Source organism: Canis lupus, chromosome 14 (assembly GCF_048164855.1).
Source record: "Canis lupus baileyi chromosome 14, mCanLup2.hap1, whole genome shotgun sequence".
Lineage (NCBI taxonomy): Eukaryota > Metazoa > Chordata > Mammalia > Carnivora > Canidae > Canis > Canis lupus.
The window spans coordinates 52,028,914-52,046,548 of record NC_132851.1 but is presented as its reverse complement, the minus strand read 5'-3'; the positions used below and the strand labels follow the sequence as shown (position 1 = coordinate 52,046,548).

Genomic DNA, 17,635 nt, shown 5'->3' with positions numbered 1-17,635 from the left:
TCAGTCTAGTTCAGTGTCCTGTGGACAGAAAGGACTAGAAATGATAATAAGAGATCAGTATATGTAGGAAGTCAGAGCCAGAAGAGACAACAAGGCTATAATTCCCGAGGAATCTGCAGAAATTTCAAGTCTGCACAGCACATGAGATGGGGATTCCTGATTTTTACTTCAAGCTCAACCGAGTGACTTAAGCTGACATTCAGTTCACAAAGCAAACAAACAAACAAACCCTGGACAATTTCCTCTTAAACAGAGGAAATGTAAAATTTAAAGAAACATGGAGAGACAGTTTGAAACTTCTACACTTTCTTTAAAATCAGTCTTCCCTGAAAGGAAAGAGTTAACTAAACCAAAACAAAACTTCCTACCTTTTCTTACCCCAAACTTATAAGAGAAGATTCAACTGTTTCCAATTTGAATCAGAAAGGTTTTAAGAATTTCATTTGAAATATCTTCACAGATCCCCAAGCATATTTGGACTTTTTGTAAAAGTGGCTCATGTGAGTTCTGAATACCAGGGTCTGAGTGTTTGATTTCTATGGCTGTGTAATGCCTCGGGGTTGGGAGCCTGTTAGTCATCAGGAGCCTGGTGCTAACACATCACAGGTAATAAAGCAGATATTGTATGTTGCCACAGAAAACTGATATGGGTCCCCATAAAACATGAAGGTGTCCAAAGCATGCCTTTTGCTGTAGTTGTCATTTGTACTTTATTAGGATTCCTAAGACCCAGGTCAATATCAGAAAATTGGACATCAGCCCAATCATTGCATTTTGTTGACAGCTTAACTGTGCCAGAACCTCAATCTCACATTTAGCAGACAGAATAGACTTCTGTTTCCAATAAGCTCTTAACAAAAAGAATCTATGAAGACTGTATGTTTACAGAAGTCTGGGCACCATGAGGAGAAGAATGTGAAAGTATCTGACAAACTGCAGACCTGAGTATGTTCTATGTTCAGGATTTCGCTAAGCTTCCTGGATAAAGCTACAATATGACAAGGTACACAAATTTAGGAAACCTAATGAGGAGTTATTCTGGGTGCAAATGTTAATTTTCAAATATTGTTTATGTTTCCAACTTACACGTTTTCCTTAAGAAATGTATAAGCTGTCAACTAAAGTATGTAGCATCAATATGTTTATTTATCTTAGCGAAGAAAGGCAAACTTAAATCTCCATGTTATAAGCATACACTGATCATATCTCAATGGCATTGTGAGACCAAATCAGAGGTATGGCATGGCTATATATTTTTAGAAGCATTGTTATTCTTTACAACTGAGGATAAATCAATTATGTCCTAACATAATCAATTATGTTCTAACAGAATGTTGATTTACTGTTGGACCACAAAAAAAATAGTATTTCATTCACTATTCTTCTTTGTTTTGTTTAAACCTTTAACTCGCAGATATCTACATTTACAGAGACACTGGCTATCTCTAAGTGTTATAGTTTAACATAAGAGGCAACAGAAATGTCTTGGTCTATTTTATCATCATCACATTTGCTCATCCAAGCAAGTCCCACTAGGATATGGAAGAAAATATGGGTTCCATTTTTAATGACAGTAATCAGAAGCATATATTCATTCATTTTCTTCTTTTTTGAGTAGTGAAATGGGGTTATATTGGTGACTTTACATGCCTTTTAAAAACCTTCCCTCTATTGATGTTCCTAAATTTCCTAAATAGAGAACAGCATTACCTTGAACGGTTTGGCCAATGGTTTGGCCTTCTTAGAATATATGTTCATAAATCTGAAATTTTACAAGATGGGGTTAGTTAAAACAAGCTAAGAAATTTTTAGAAATAGGGTACAAACATAGTAAATTCTAAAGAATGTGAAATATATAGTAACATTATAATAGGATTTTTTTTCTCTCCAAAGTTTCTGCTAAAACCCCCACAGGTCAAGAACAAAATAAAGGAAAGCCTTCCAAACTACAGTTGCTAGACCATCTAAGCAAGACTTAAAAATGAGATATATTAGTTTACTTGGACTGCCATAACAAAGTACCACAGACTAGCTGGCTTAAACAATAGAAGTTTATTTCCTCACAATTCTGGAAGCTAGACTCTAATATCAAGGTATTGTGAGAGTTGGTTTATTTTTCTGAGGCCATTGTCCTTGGCTTGTAGGTGGCTGTCTTCTCCTTGTGTCTATGCAATGCATGGTTTTCTCCCTATACATCTATGACCAAATTTCCTCTTCTTATAAGGATACCAGTCATGTTGAATTTGGGCCCACTCCAATAATCTCCTTTCACCTCTTTAAAGACCTAACCTCCAAAAACAGTCACATTCTGAGGTCCTGGGGGTTAGGATTTCAACAAATGAATTTAGGAGGAACACAATTCAGCCCCATAACAAGAGAAAATCAAATCCCTGCATCCTGAAACTCAATAGAACTTCAAAGGTATAAATGAATTGAGGGTGAGAAGCCAAAAAAGAAGCTTTTTCAGAGAAAATTATTGGCTTTTTATGGTATTTTCCCTATCCAATTCATAAGGGAGGAGAGGTAAATACTTCATCTTTACTCCAAGTAGGTGAGAAAAGCTTCAAAAGAGCTATATTTTTTACAACTTGACATATCATGAAGTTAGTTTTTGATATATATAATGGAGAAATATAATGTAAAAAGATATAGCTAACATGAAATTTAATTTTATAAAAACGTGTCAGTTTGATGGAGCCAGGCGACACCCAGATATTTAGCCAAACATTTTTCTAGGTGTACCTGTGAGGGGTTTTTTGGACAAGAGTACCATTTGAATAGGTGGAATGAGTAAAGCCAATTGCCCTCCCTAAGATGGGTGGCCTTCATCAATTAAAGACCTAAATAGAATAAAATGACTGACATTCCCATAAGTAAGAGAGAGCTCCTCCTGCCTGACCATTTATTTGAGTTTGAACATCAGTCTTTTTATGCCTATAGACTCAAACTGAAACTTGGTTCTTCTTCGGTCTCAAGACTAAATTTACACCATCAAGTCTCCTGGATTTTTGTGTTTTTTTGTTTTGTTTTGTTTTGTTTTGTTTTGCTTGTTTACTAGAATTTACATCATCAGGTCTCCTGGTTCTCAGGCATTTGGACTGGGCCAAAATGAAATCACCAGCTCTCCTGGGTCTGCAGCTTATATGGAAATATACATAATAAGATACTATATACATCTAGATTTATATAATACAGATATACAAAAGATTTATTATAAGGAATATATATACATTCTATTGGTTTTCTCTGGAGAACCTCTTGATTTTTGGCTCAGCTAAAACTGTCAAGAGATGACCATACTGGAAATAAATTATATTGCCATTTCTGATAGAGTAGAGGAGTGCTTCCCATAGTCTAGAAGAGATCATGCAAATGGTAGCTGCCTTTAGGGTCACTTTCAAAGAGACTGGAGATGTATTGTTAGATGGGGAGGCTGAGGGTGTTACCACATAGCTCCCAACAACAAAGAGGCATTGCCTAATACAAGGCAGGCTGCAATCTTTGAAATCTCCAAGAAAATCATCAGAATGTCTCAAGAGAGAAAGATTTAGTGTTGAACTTGAGCACACAGATGCCAGGTCAAAATTATATTTTCAAAGTAGATGGTTATGACCCTTATCTCTTCTCCTTTCCCCTGTTGCAATCCAAGAATGGTCACAAAATGGAAGAAACAGAGAGCTCACCAAATTGATCATGCTCACTTCCTTAACTCACAGCAGGCTTCCCAGACTGAAGCAAGTGTATTCAAATTGTGTCCCAGGTGTTTAAATTCACAGAGCGGATTTGATATGTTCTTTAGTGAGTTACATTATTACACTGGCAGTTACCAGGAAATTTTTACTGTCTAAGAATAACTGGAAAAATCTATAAGGACTGATTAAGATCTGTTCCACAGCCTGGGGAAAAAAAGCCTAGGTGGTGTGTAGGGACAATTAGAGAGAAAAGGAATCTTACTTTATGATTTCAGTCACTTAAATTCCCGCTTATTCAATATAATTGTTAACAGTCATTTGTGAAAGCAAACAGGAAAATATGTGAATAAATCCCATAGCATGGAAGTGTTCTTGGTATTTCTCAAACATTTTACTTCAGTTTAACAAATACTTAAAGTATGTCTGCAATATGCCAAACTGTTTTGTTAAGTTTTGAGAGTGTAGAAACGAATAACAGAAGCTGCCTGAGGGAGTTTATAGCTTAGTGTGGAAAAAAATATGTGAAACATAATTTCCCTGTGATACACTTAGTTGCTCTGGTAGAGATGGCCAGAGGAGCTTAAAGATTTTGTACAGGGAGCCACCACCACCACTAAACATCATCATGGGGCGACTAGACGGAGTATTTGAAGCATTTTGGCACTGTTCTTACTGTTCTAGGCCTTGAAGGTCAGTCAGGCACATTGGGAAATATGTATCCCTAACACTTTGTAAAACTGATTATTTCTCTATATAAGAAAAAGCTTCATATGAAAATCATACATTCATTTAACTCTTAGGTCTATATTTCCACTCCTGAGGTATCAAGATTTGTCAGGTTTGATTTCCAAAAATGCTGAAAACAACTATTTTTAATAAAACTTTTAATCCAAAATCTACCACTAAATAATAGTAAATCACAGCAGTATCTATCTAAATCTGAAGTGAAAAAATACTCAAATTATATAAACTATGGCTAAAAGTTATGACTGCTCAAAATAAGAGATAATAGACTTGGTTAAAATAAATCCAATGTAAAACAACTTTTTCTTTTTCCTGTTTTATACTTTTTGGGTAGGGTAAAGTTTATAAGAGCTTTAAAAATCATCCCCAGTTCTCCCCAGATAAATTTAGGCCAAGCAAAGCAGTCACGGATGGCAACGGAACTTAAGGACTAAACCTAACTGGATGGGTTGCCTGCTAAAACAAACACATCAATATTATCCAGAGGATTATAATATGACTTGGAGTCTACAGACTTTTACATTCACAATATTCAGGACACAACTCAAAATTACTCAGCATATAAAGAAATCAAGAAAATCTGAAAAATTATCAAGGGAAAAGATTATCAGCAAATACCAACCAGGAGATCACACAAATAGAGCAAATTATCTGACAGATTTTAAAGCAGTTATTATTACTATGCTCCTGAGGTAAACAAAAGGCACTAAATTGAATGAAAAGATAAGAGCTCTCAGCAGATAAATATAACAAAAACCCAAATGGTAATGATAAGAAGTGGAAAGTGCAATACCTAAAATAAAATAATTTTTTTTTTTTTTTCTGTAAGGTTGACTATACCAGGGTGAAGGCTGGGCCTTGCCTTGCCTATCTGCCCACCTTGCAAGTACTTAGTGCGGCATCTGACACATTGTAAGAGCTCAAGAAGTGAGGTGCTAGCATTTTCATTAGCAAGATGTCCTACATTATAAGACCTCAATAAATAACTTCAAATATGACTCACATACTGTTTCAAAAAAATAAAGCAAACAAGGCTGCCTGCGGGGGGCTCAGTCGGTTAAGCATCTGCCTGCAGCCCATGTCATGATCCCAGGGTCCTGAGATCAAGCCCTGCATCGGGCTCCCTGCTCAGGGGGAGTCTTCTTCCCCCCTCCCTCTCCCTTCTGCTCATGCTCTCTCTCTCTCTCTCTTTCAGTTGCTCTGTCTCAAAATAAAATAAAATATTAAAAAAATAAAGCAAATAAATAAAAACACCTAACTAGATGGGCTAGAGAGAATGGAGATGAAATTAACTTGTAGATAGTCAGTAGAAGTTATCCAATCTGAAGAACAGAGAAAAAATATTGGAAATAAAAATTAATAGATGCTCAAATAACTGAGAGAATATCAAAAGTCCTAACCTAAGAAAATTAAAGTATTAGGAGAGGAGAAAGAGATTAGGCACAAAGAATATTTGAAGAAATAATCACCCAAATTTTCTCCAGTGTGATGAAAGACATAAAGTTAAGTGAATACTAAACAAAATTAAACTAAAATAAAATAACAACAAATATAGGCACATTATCATCAAACTGCTACATTAAAACATAAATGAAAAAAAATAAAAACAGTTGGAAAAATGATACATTTTGTTAGAGGCTAAATTGTGTCCCTCTAAAATTCATATATTGAAGCCTTAACCCCTGGACCTCAGAATGTAACTATTTATACATAAGGTCTTTAACTAGGTAATTAAGGGCCCTGGGTGGCTCAGTTGGCTAAGCACCTGGCTTCAGCTCAGGTCATGATCCCAAGGTCCCTGGGATCCAGTCCCACAATGGGCTCCCTGCTCAGTGAGGAGTCTGCTTCACCTTCTTCTTGTGCTCTCTCTCTCTCTCTCTCTCTCTCAAATAAATAAATTCTTTTTAAAAAATGGGTAATTAAAGGGGCACCTGAGTGGTGGACTCTTGATTTTGGCTCAGGTCATGATCTTAAGATCCTGGGCTTGTGCCCTACATCAGGCTCCACGCTCAGTGGGGAAGTCTGCTTGAGGATTCTCTCTCTTTCTCCTTCTGCTCCTCCCCCTGCTCTCTCTCTCCCTTAAATAAATAAATCTTTTAAAAAATAGATAAAGTATAATAAGATCACTAAGGTGGGGTTCTAGTCCAACATGACTGGTGTCCTTATAAGAAGAAGAAATTTGGACACAGACATACACAGAGGGAAGACTATGTGATGATACAGGGAGAAGATGACCATCTAGAAGCATAGGTGTAGATAAAGCTTTCTTACAAGAAACTTAAGAAATCAAAACATGAAAGAAAATAGATAAAATGGACCCCATCAAATTTAAAATTTTTGCTCATTGAAAGACACCATTTGGAAAACAAAATGGCAAGCCACAGACTGAGAGAAAACATTCACAACACATTTATCAGACAAAAGGAATGTAACTGGAACATATATAAAGAACTCTTAAACTTTAATAATAATAATAAAAAGACAATCCAATTTATAAAACAAACACTTGAATAGTCATCTTAGGAAAGAGTATATGGCCAAAAAGTACACGAAAAAAATGTTCAACAATATTAGTTAGCAGGGAAATGAAAATTAAAATCATAATGAGATATTAATGGCTAAAATTAATTCTTAAAAATCAAACCTACACCTACCACCTGACCCAGCCATAATACTCCAAGCTATTTAACCAAAGGATACAAACACATTATGTCCACAAAACATGTATACAAAAATGTTTTTAGCAGCTTTAGTTGTAATAATCAAACACTGAGATAAATATAAATGTAAATATAAATAAATATAAATTTATGTGTAGGAAGGAAGAAATGGGCATGTCCATTCTCTAGAACACTGCTCAGCAATAAAAAGGAATAAATTATTGATGGACACAAGAACAGAAAAAAAAAATATCAAACCCATAATGCTGAGTAAAAACAGCCAGATTTTTTAAAGTATATTACATTTATATGAAATTCTAGAACAAACTATTATAGGTTCAGAAAACAACTTAGTGATTGGAGATGGGAGGATGGTAAAGAGAGAAATGAATTACAAAAAGGCTTAAGAAAGGTACCTGGGTGGCTCAGTCAGTTAAGCAACTCACTTTGGCTCAGGTCATAATCTCCAATCCTGGGATTGAGCCCCATGTCAGGCTCTGTACTCAGTGGGGAGTCTGTTTGTCCCTCTGCTCCTTGCCCTACTCATACTCTCAATCTCTCTCAGATAAATTAAATAAATAAATAAATAAATAAATAAATAAATAAATAGCACAAGAAAACTTTTGGTTGTAATGAAAACACTCATTATCTTGTAATTATTTCTCAGATATAAATACATCTGTACCTATCTACACACCTGTATGTGTACAGACATATACACACATATGCATATATACACACATATAGACACCTATGTGTATGTATGCACATGGATTGACCAATTTCTATATTTGCCAGCATTCTTGTAAAATAACCCTGTCCCCTCAGCATTGAAAATCTGTTCTTCCACATTACCACTTAGCAGGTATTTCTAAAATTCTTTCACAGCCTCTTCATCTGCAGAACTTACCTCGTACGTGAGTTTAACATTTTTCACGTGTTGAAATAAATTTCTAGCCCTGAGATGGAGCCACTCCTTCCTCAGGGTACCATATCAGCAGTCAGCAAACTGAAACTTCGGTAAACACGCCTCTATTAAACCGGAAGCACAGCAATGTCCTGTCAGCCAGTCCACAAACACTTCAAGACAACTCTGGGCTCCCTACTTCCTTGTTTCTCGATCTCTGTAAATAAGATCAACCAGCCAATCAACTTAAGCTGAGTACCTCCTTGTTTCCTGGTTGCCTCTTTTATAGAAGCTTCAAACCCTTCTCTCTTACTTTGGAGTTCTCTAAACTCCTGGGAGTGGAAAGTATCACTTCATGAAGTGTTAAATACTGAAATACTGTTTGTTTGTGTCACCTAAATTGTCTTCTTTAATGAAACACATCATATGGCCTTTTGAAACACAGAAGTCAGCCAGCACCAGTCAAGGAGGGTTTCATATTTTCCAGACATAAATTTCTTTAGTTTTCAGCCTCACCATACTCCAGTCCACTATTGCCTTTTCCACTTAGTCCTCATCTGATGAATCTACAAATTTATCTACTTCTCCACATTTTCGATAGTTTCATCGATAGATGTTACTTGGGTACCTTCTGGAGCAGCCTCACATATATCTTGATAAATTTCCTCTTCCTTTTGGGGATGTATTATATTGTTGATTCATGAACATTGAACTCAGAGCCAGAAACACTAGATAGAACTCATGCCTCAACAAACCTCATCTAAAATACATATTTTCTTGGTTATGCAAATCACAGCCTTCTTAACACTTCAGAGCACTAGACAGCACTTCAGCATTTGGCTGGAGAGACCATTTTAAACAGCAAAATCACTAACAAAAAAGCACGGAAATGTGAACAAAGTGTTATTGAATAGACCTGCCAAAAAGAGCACACTTATTTATAATAGAAGTGAAGTGTGAAAACAGAGACTGTTTTTTAAATTTTTTTCTGTTCTCTACCTGCGTGAGACTGACTGCAAAAGTGCCATGAGTATTGATTTGGGGGTAACAAACAAATTGTATCAAGTAGGTGAATTCGCAAATACGGAATTGCAAACAAGGATCAACTACAGTGTAACTGCTATACTCCGGTTATACTCCAATGAAATTGTGAAGAAAATTGTTGGTTCGTGTTCAAATGAATGAATGAAGGAGCTTCCGTAACTTGCAGAACAAAGCCTTCAATTACAAAAATATACAATAGCTAGTCTGAGATTCTGAGGAAATAGGCAGTAATCTCTGCCCATTCCTTCTGTGCCAACTGCAGAACAAAAACCACACCTGACAACTGATAGTAGCATGGCTGGCAGCTTGGTGAGTCTGATACTTTATTGTAGTCCCATCCACACTTCAGGAACAGAACATGTGGGGGAAAAAATGGAAATAATAGCAGACCACCTTCCAACACAGTTTATACATGTGTTTCCCCCTGCTCTGAAGAGGCAACCAGAACCTTTCCTCTGTGGAGACCTTTTACAGGTCTACTCATTCCCAAGCTTCCAACAACCACTGTGACCTAAAAAAAGAAAGCCTATACATTTTTCTGGTATAAAACTAGTACTTCAAAGATGTCACTGGAATGATTCTTGTGCAGGCAATTTAGAGACTACAGCTCCCTTAGTTCTAAATCATGTCTCTTTCCAAGTTTAGTTAGCATAGCATACGTGCCACCAAGTAACTTAGAAAAAGACGAATTTTAGGGTCTCCCTACAAACAGTGAGTACCGCCACTATCTCGTAAATGTGTCACTGGCCTACTGTTGCTAAGCTACTCATCTTAAGATTCTTTCTCCACATTTGGTTTTCAATTATTCCTCATCATCTTTATTCATAGATCACATGTGTCTAAATGTAAGCTGCTTTATCTATGTGTAGCTGTTCCACTATGTCTAACAGTTGTTTAAGCTATTTACTCTTTTTTTAAACTTGAATTTCTACCTCTATGCTGCTATTTTTGTGACAATGTATTTTGTTTCTGCCTCTCTGAGCATATGTGTTTCTATCATCCTCCATTCTTCTCTTTTTCTTCTCTGATTACTATCATTCTGTATCATTACTCATCTTTGCAGGTCTCTTTCTTAATCTGCCTTTCAGTTTTTGTCATTTCTTTTCTTTTTTTTTTTAAATTTTTTTTTTTATTTATTTATGATAGTCACACACAGAGAGAAAGAGAGGCAGAGACACAGGCAGAGGGAGAATCAGGCTCCATGCACCAGGAGCCCGACGTGGGATTCGATCCCGGGTCTCCAGGATCGCGCCCTGGGCCAAAGGCAGGCGCTAAACCGCTGCGCCACCCAGGGATCCCCTCTTTTTTTTTTTTTTTCTTAGTTTTTGTCATTTCTTATAGCTGACTTTCTGACTTTTTTTTTCTTTTATGTTTCCTTTTTCATTTCATTATCACAGAGGACAGCACAATACAGAGGTTAAGAGTATGGTCTCTGGAATCAGACTTTTCAGGTCTGAGTACCAAGTTTCACACTTAGTAGCAATAATGGATAAATTACATAAACTCCCTGGGTTTTAGTTTTTTCACCTGTAAAATGAAGATAACAATAACATTTTCATACAGTTTTTCTGAGCTTTCTCTGATTCATCCTCATAGGGATCTCTATTGCCATTTGCTAACTAAGTTAAATGGTTAATTGCAATTTTTATTATCAGAAATATTATAGAAATAGTAATGGAGACAGTGATACTGAATTAAGTAGGAACAATGACTGGAGTGGGCTAAAGGGGGGTCAAAGAGAAAAGATTTGGGGCAGAACATTAAGGACTTGGGATGAAAGCAATACTTACATACAAAAAGGGCCTTTATGGTCTTTCTGGTTACCATAATTGTATTTAAAAGTGAGGGTTAGCTGATTCTCTTATGAGTAGTGGTGAGAAATCAGGAAGCTTCTGAGAGGTCTGCACGATTGAGAAGAACAGTGGGTCGGAGGAAGATAGGGATGGAAAGAGGTAACAACTCAGAGAGAAGTGTGACAAGGTTTTTAGGATAATGTGAAAGGGATAATGAAGTTTGTCTGGCTTCCATCAGATCCAGAATGGGAGCCTACTGGATAGCATTTTGAATAAGGCAGAGACAGTGTCAGGCTTAAGATGAGAAAACAGCAATGATTCTAATAGGGTACATGTACATATACTATAGATGTACTGCATTATTGTGTTGTCCCAAAAAACAGGTGGCTATGTACATGAACTATTTTTCTCTGGGTATAGTTCTTGTTAACAAAATGAAACAAAAAGCACAAAAAGAATAAATGCTGAAAAGAATCCCATCCTGAAAAGAAATCTTCTGCTTCAGTGATCTGCTCATCTGTAACCATTGGTAACAAAACAATTGTGCTAGTTGACTGTGGCTCTGGAGACTTCTCGCTGAAACGCTCAAAATGCCCTTACAAGCTTGTCTTTGGTCAGAATGCTGAATCAAACCAAAAAGTAAGATAATATTCATTTTTATGTAACTTGTTTATTTCCTTTATCATGATATTTTTGTTCAAGTCCTGAATTCAATGTTTACCTTCTAGAAGAAGTCATTACCTCTTTCAATCATTCTTTCAGCAAGTCTATAATGAACTCCTTGTATGAGTAGGGCATAATCTTATTTGCAAGTTAAAAAACAATGCAAAAATTTTATGACTTTGGGAATCCAAGTCTAGTTTGGAAGACCCACACCACCGAAAAGTAATTACAATAGAAGGTGATAACTCTTAACAAGATTAGGTGTAAGTACCATAGACACATCAAAGACATTGCACTTAATTAGGCCAAAGATGCTTCTGAAATAAATGGCAATTTTTATCCACATATCATCCTATCCACTATGATTTTCTAATCCATATAGAATTGAGACTTCCTTAGCAGGATATATTTATTCTCACAGTTCGAGTTGTTCAGAATCACACTAGATTTTTGTTTATTTGATTCTTTGAGTTTCTTTGTTTTCAGTTTCATTCACTAGGTTCATTTTGTATTGTATCAACTTACCAAGCTGAAACCATATTTTCCAGAATTTCTTTCACTGCATGGTTGGCCACAAGAGAAATTTCCATTTAGGTAGAAAGGAAACAACAGGCATTATCCTCTGAAAGGGCAGTGTAGGGTAACCAGGGGTCATTGTAGCTCCCACACCTTGTTGCTGGTCTGCTGCCTCAACTTGTGGGTGTGAGGCGGCAACGGCCAGTCCCACAACTGAATCCCAATAATTTTGAATCTTACTTGAGCCTTTTATTCTCAAAAACATGGATGGTTATGAAATCTCCCCACTTGGGATGCCTGGGTGGCTCAGTGGTTGAGCATCTGCCTTCCGCTCAGGGTGTGATCCTGGGGTCTGGGGATCCAGTCCCACATTGTGCTCCCTGCATGGAGCCTGCCTCTCCCTCTGCCCATGTTTCTGCCTCTCTCTGTGTCTCTCATGAATAAAATCTTTTAAAAAAAGGAAATCTCCTCCCTCTCCCACAACCTTTTGTGTTCCAGAAAAAAAAGCTTACTGCAAAGAGCCATCCCTACCTTATGACTAGATATGACTTACATATGTTCCACTTGTCTACCTATGACAAGGACAGACACAGAACTTTGTGTCATAAATGATAAGCTGATCTGCTCATTCCCACTGATCACTGGGAACAAAATCCTTTTTAACCAAACTTTGATTAAACTTCTCTCCTTTCCCAGGTTGCTCAACTGTGGCCAACACACAAATTTGCTTTAGCATCCACTTCTGAGAATAAGCTGGCCTCTGATTGAAACAGTCTGTGATCTACTATCTGCCATGCTTTCATCCCACCTCCCTACATCCTTTTCTTTCTAGCCTCATTTACTCCTCTATAAAAGAAAAACCCTCGTGGGGGTGGGGGGGCGGTGGCTGGGTGGCTCAGGGATTGAGTGTCTGTCTGCCTTCAGCTCGGGTCATGATCCCAGGGTTTCGTGATCGAGTCCCACATTGGGTTCCCTGCAGGGAGCCTGCTTCTCCCTCTGCCTGTGTCTCTGTGCCTCTCATGAAAAAGAAAGGAAGGAAGGAAGGAAGGAAGGAAGGAAGGAAGGAAGGAAGGAAGGAAGGAAGGAAGGAAGGAAGGAAGGAAGAAAAAAAAGAAAGAAGAAAGAAAGAAAGAAAGAAAAGAAAGAAAGAAAGAAAGAAAGAAAGAAAGAAAGAAAGAAAGAAAGAAAGGAGAAAGAATAAACCTCTACCTAGACTTTGAGATGCTTGAAGTCTTATGGACGCAGCTTTCACCCCATTGCAACTGTCCCTTCCCTCACTTTCTCCTTCCCCTTTGCAATAATTCTTTTGTCAAATAAAAACTGCACCAGATGAAGTTAAGTAGGCAAGAAATAATTTATTGAAGATACTGCGATAGGGGAAAGAGATTGAACCCTACTCCATTGAAACAAAAGGCAGAAAAGTTTCTAGGTGCTGGGGTGAGCTAGTAGAATAGTACTGCAGGCTGTTGAGGGGGAGGTTGATCACTGGAATGTGTCCAGCACACTGAGTTATTGTTGAGTTTGCAAATTTTTTTTTTTTTTTTCTGTGACTAGGCCATCAGTGTTCACTAATAGATGCCCATGGAAGTCAGGTCCCTACATTCCCACAAAGACTGGGACATAGAAGTGCTATCTCCTTCAATGTTTACATGTCAAAGAGATGATCCCTCATCTTTGAGAAAGTCATTTCCTGGGTGATAAAACTGGTAAGAGGTTGAAGATTTACATATATTTCTAAGAAGTAGAGCAAGACTATATAATTCCAAGTTTTCTAAAGTAAGGGGTCTTAAAAAAAAAAAAAAGGAGGTCAGGGACTTTTCATCAGGAGGAAAACTGTCTCAAGTTTAATCCAGCTGAGGGGAATGTTAAGGCCAACTTGGCTGCTTTCAAATAAAGTCCCTCCTTACAAAATCTGGATGTTTTTCATTTGAGTCTCCTTCAACTTCTGGAGTATTTCCTCTTTCAGCTTTTACGAGTCCTAGTTCAGTCAGGTGAACAGAGCTACAGTGAAAAGGTCCAGCTTATCCTGAAGGTCATTCAAGGTTAGAAGCAGTGAAGACCAAATGTGGGTTCTAGCTTGTTCTCATTCATTCTGGTCTATCCTCTTTCTCCTCTCTTCACATTCAGCCCTGCTGACCTACACGTAATTTCAGGCCCACCTCCAGGAACAGAGACAACAGCTTTCTAGAGAATTTTTTTCTTTACCACCTCCCACAATTGTAGATACCTTAATAATACAATAAACTTTTTTTTTTTATTTTACTCATAGTAATCCTGACTCTGCAACTGAATCCTCCCTGATATACTGCCTCAGCAAATAAGAATGCAACCAGGTACAACTAATTTCCACCCAAAATTATGTTTTTAAAATTAATGCGCCATTAATAACCCTGATATGACAGCAACAGCTTTTTCGCATTCTATAAATATGCAAAATAAAGGAAAAATATATTAGCTTCTTATATTAGATGATCTAACTTTTTTCCTCTTTTTGTAATTCTTTTCTATAAATTCCTTAGCCAAATTAATAAGTGCTCTATTAAGAAGAAAATAAAACCTGATCTTTCATAAGTATTTTTCCTCTTTAGTAAATATCTCCGCCACCCCCCCCCCTTCGTCTTGAAAAGAAATCCTCTACTTCAGTCATCTACCTTAAAATAAGTTCTGATAATCTGTAACTCTTGGTTACAAAATAATTGTACTCGTTGACTGTGCCTCTGGGGCCTTCTCACTGGTGGTACTCAAAAGTGTCAGTATTAGCTAGTATTTGATCTGAATACTGATTTCCATCCACTACACACCCACTTTCTCTGCATCCTCACCAACACCGTTGTTTTCTGTGTTGTTAATTTTAGCTATTCGGACAGCTTTGAGGTGGTATCTCATTGTGCTTTTGATTTGTATTTTCCCGATGATGAATGATGCTAAGCGTCTTTTCATAAGTCTGCTAGCCACCTGGATGCCTTCTTTGGAAAAATATCTATTCATGTCTGCCCATTGCTTACCTAGCTTATTTGATTTTTGAGTGTTAAGTTTGATAAGTTCTTTATAGATTTTTAATACTAACCCCTTATCAGGTGTATCATTTGCAAATATCTTCTCCCATTCTGTAGGTGGTCTTTTAGTTTTATTGTTTTCTTCACTGTGCAGAAGTTTTTTAGATATAAGCATTTTTTTAAATTAAAAATTCACTTGCTCTGCATCTACCCTACAGAATATATTCCCAAATAGACTTGTACACTGATGTACAGTATAGTGTTATTATTTATATATATTGTATACATATTGTACATACATATTAAAACTCAACAACAGAATATGCTTTTTCTGGTACACATTCATATTTAGAGAGATACACAGAAAAAGGTCTGAAAAAATTCAAACCAGACTGTTATAATAATAGTTATCTCTGGGTGAGTAACTGAACTTCAAAAATTGGTAAGTCAAAGAAAAATTTAATCTTATTGTTTCAATTTTTAAATCAGGAGAATGCATTTCTCATGGATACGGTATAACAGAATGGTTAGAAATCCAGAATGCTTGGTTTTAAATTCCAACTCTGCTATTTACGTATGTGTGACCTTGGGCAAGCTCCTTAACTTCTTTGTTCCTTTGCTTATTTTATTTGTAAAATAGAGATTAAAAACTGCATCTACTTATATATCATTTTGGATATTTAATGATTAACTGAGTTAAAATGTTCTATATACCTCAAGAGTTTAGCAGCATTTCTAGTACATAATACTTGTTAATACTTATAACTTAACATAATCTAAAATATTTCAGAAGTTTAATGTGATCCCAAGAAAAGAGATTACTGTCAATTCTGAGAAATATATATAGAGAAAGAAGTACAAATCTACATTATCTTATTGTATTATTTCAGGGAGTTTTTTTTTTTTTTTTAATCATTTGAATGGCAAGAGAAACTTTAAAAACGGGGAACTTTAAATCTCAGATTTAGATAAGTTCATGTGAGAAAACATGCATCAGTGAAGAAAACATCCCTGGTTGGATTAAGGAGTTCACTTAAGGATGTTGTGGGAAAAGAGCATGAAGCATGAAAGGCTTTGAATTCGACGCTTAGGAGTTTGAACTTTATCTGTGTAGCAAAGAAGAGTCCTTGATGCTTTTTGAGCAGCGGAATGATATGGTATGTTAGCTATTTTAGGTTGACTTTTCTATTCCTGGTATATAGGATTGTACAGGAAAAACCAAAGCCAAGCAGGTTTATCATGACTATAGCAATAGTTTGTATGGTAGTAAGGATGTGAACTAAAATGATTAGCAAGGGGGAAAAAAGAACATTCAAGAGTACCTGAGAATCCTCTGGTTTCCAGAAAAACATTAGCTTAAATCCAGTGAAAGTTGTCATATTTAGAAAATAAAAACATGGGAAACCCAGTTAAATCTGATTGTCAGATAAATCATTATTTAATGTAAATATATCCCAAATATTGCACTTACATTTCCCTGAAATTCAAATTTAACTGGACAACGTGTATTTTATCTAACAATCCTATCCCTGCTAACCAATTTTACCTTTAAAATCAGGTTTAGTCACTCTACAAAGTACTAAATTTAACTCTCTTGTTTGACTGTTTTTTCAGTGATGTGCGATGTGGCCACGTGGCAGTCACAACTTCCTATCCAATTGAGACAGAGAAACTAAAGGGACTCTATGAAACACTGATTTTTTTCTCCTTTTCCTGCTTCTATTCTTGCTAGGACCTACACTCCTACCTCACATACACCTTATAGAACAGATCATATATGTCCTTCTTGTAAAGGTCAAGGATTTAATGATTTCTTTGGAGTCTTCTAAAACAATAGATAACCTCTACGGAGTGACTGGACAGAGTCATCATGAATGTTTTCCAAGGCTACTGACTCACCAAGACCCCTCACTCTAGAGTGTAAATGACTTAAGGAAGACTCCTAAACACTTTTCTTTGTTCCTGGATACCTGAGAAGAAATGTGCACCAGATCACAGTCCTCAATAAAAACTTCAGGTCCCAGGCAAAGACCAGATTCTTTCTTCTTTCCTTTCTGAGTTTCCTGGACACTCTGTCCATATCGATATTCTCTGTATATCTTTAATAAATTCTGTTCTCACTTCTTATCAGTCACATTTGATTTATATCCTATGTGAAGCCAAGGACCCTCTTGGCTGGTCCTGTGGTCCCACAGGCCCAACTAGCCTGCATCGCAGTGGGAATGTCATTATGTCTTCTAATGAAAACTTTCCTCTTCACATTTAAGACATCAGAGCCCGAAGCCATGGGAATAGAACACAAAATGCTTATGAATAGGCTATTAGTGACAGGAGATGCCTCCACTCCCACACCACACCAGTCACTGGTTTTAAGCATATAGGACATCTTTTACACTGTACTACGATATTGCAATTTTCTATCATCCAATTGAAACTGAGACTGTATCTTTAGTAAGTTATTCTACTCTTCCATTAAACCATTCTTCCATTATAATGGTTGATTTGGTACATGATAAAACTGTATATAACACAACTTTTCTTATAAAAATATTACTTTGTCAGACATGGCAGTAAACATTTAGAAAGTCAACACATGGTGGTGCTGGCAGGAGCACTGTGC

At 36.6% G+C, this 17,635-nt stretch overlaps 1 long non-coding RNA gene across 5 annotated transcripts in view; it reads left to right on the top strand.

Annotated features, from left to right (window-relative positions):
* Positions 1-17,394, top strand: part of LOC140604128 (uncharacterized) — a 51,791-nt gene extending 34,397 nt beyond the window's left edge. The window contains exons 3-8 of one of the 5 annotated variants that reach the window (XR_012007148.1): positions 785-1,003; positions 1,894-2,093; positions 11,346-11,479; positions 13,574-13,725; positions 14,289-14,352; positions 16,630-17,394. This is a non-coding gene — a long non-coding RNA (uncharacterized lncRNA). The remainder of the gene's footprint in view (positions 1-784; positions 1,004-1,893; positions 2,094-11,345; positions 11,480-13,573; positions 13,726-14,288; positions 14,353-16,629) is intronic. The other 4 variants (XR_012007146.1, XR_012007149.1, XR_012007147.1 and 1 more) reach the window with 4 other exon arrangements.
* The last annotated feature ends 241 nt before the right edge of the window (positions 17,395-17,635 follow it).